Here is a 1704-nt window from a genome sequence, read left to right as displayed (position 1 = left end):
CTACAACAACGAAGGGATCCACATGAATCCATTATTGGTTTTTGGTAGTGCTTCCGTGACTTACAGTTTCAAGCTTCGAGGAGCTAGATGAAGTTCACTTATCTCTGGGACCAATTCGAGTACTATCTTAAGAAATCTACCCATCCCATGAGAAAGCTTGATGTCAAGCTTCTCTCAAACTTCTTCATTGATGGAACTATGCAATTGAACCTGGGAGTAGGCATTGTCTCAATGGACTGTTTCCCTCCCTCTCATTCAATAGTTCCACCACTGCCCAGTGATGTCGAGGATCATGCTTTCACACATGTTCATCCTTCACACTCTCGCAACATCAATCCACTCCATTTTCACATAGATTTAGTTTTGAGTCCTTCGAGTTTACATTTGCATTGTTTTCTTTGACCTTCATCTTTGCACTCAGGTGTTCCTCCGGATGATGCTATCTTGGGTTCATCCATTCTGGAATCTTCATTTTTTGTGAATGAGGAACAACCCACTAATGGAGTTGGTGTTGCACAACCAACATGCGTTGTCATTCATGAAGAGTATGAGTGGGAGTTTAGACATCAAAACTTAGTGAAGGATGACTCCCTTCCATTTGAGCCCCCTCCATTATTTCCTAGCGTCTTTGGTGAACCTCCCATCCATGATTTTGCTTGTGTTTTTTCATCCATGGATGCACCCATTGTTAATCACTCACAGGACTCATCAAATGTTTGTCCATCATTTGACGATGGAGAGGATAAGTTATTAATTGGAGATCCACTCGATGCTACATATATCTTTTCCGGAAACATCGAGGATGAGTTCATTTGCTTTTTATCTACCCCTCTGTTTGATTCATGTGATCATGAGGATGCCGAAGAATTCATTTATTTTTCTAATTGTCATGGTTGTGATCAATTTGCTTCCAATTTTGATCACGATCACAAATCTATCACAGTTAATCTTTTGAAGTCACCAACATATGATGTTCTACCTGATCATGAAGTTGAGACACCCAATACTATCGAGGCACTTCAGCCCGAGCTTATGGTTATGTTAGGCCCTCACTCTCTTAAGGTTAGTCTCATTTCCGATCATGAAATCATTCAATCTCGCAAGGCTCCTCATCACTCATCTGTATGCATTGAAGATCCATCTCACACATAGATCACACTTCCTCCACTCGAACTGCATGATCCCATTACTCATGCTTTGGAGGAGTCTTACATTGTAAGCACTTGTTCGCGATGCAAGTTGTCTTTGTTTATTTCGTTTTCTTGCTTGTCACAATCAAGAGTGTGCTTATGCTTCAAAGTTGCATGTAGTGTCACACAACAACATGAGAAGTCCACAGACTTCTTGTCATGCACTTGCACTCACTTATGTCACGTGGGCAGTTTGAAACATGAAGTGTGGTTGTCTTCATTTTTATATCTTTCTTCCTTGTTGGTTTGCACCACTGGGTTGCTCGCAGACCAAGGCTTCATGAACATGGGTCTACCAATGCACTAGTGGATGCATTGGAATTATCACTTCATGTGATCAAGTCCATGCACCATTAGTGTAGGAGTAGGAGTAGTGTTTTCTTGCATCCTTGTTTGCTTACATGCTTTGTTTGCTTGATTGTTTGCTTGCTTGTTTGTTTTCTTTTTTTTCTTTTGTTTTTTCTTCTTCTTTTGCTTCACTTTGTTGTTAGTTTGTTCGCTCGTTTCCTTCATA

Source organism: Pinus tabuliformis, chromosome 3_2 (genome assembly GCF_031772625.1).
Source record: "Pinus tabuliformis cultivar Carrire ecotype Pingquan chromosome 3_2, CPIR1, whole genome shotgun sequence".
Taxonomy (NCBI): Eukaryota; Viridiplantae; Streptophyta; class Pinopsida; order Pinales; family Pinaceae; genus Pinus; species Pinus tabuliformis.
The sequence above is the reverse complement of the archived record's forward strand: the minus strand, read 5'-3'. Positions refer to the sequence as shown.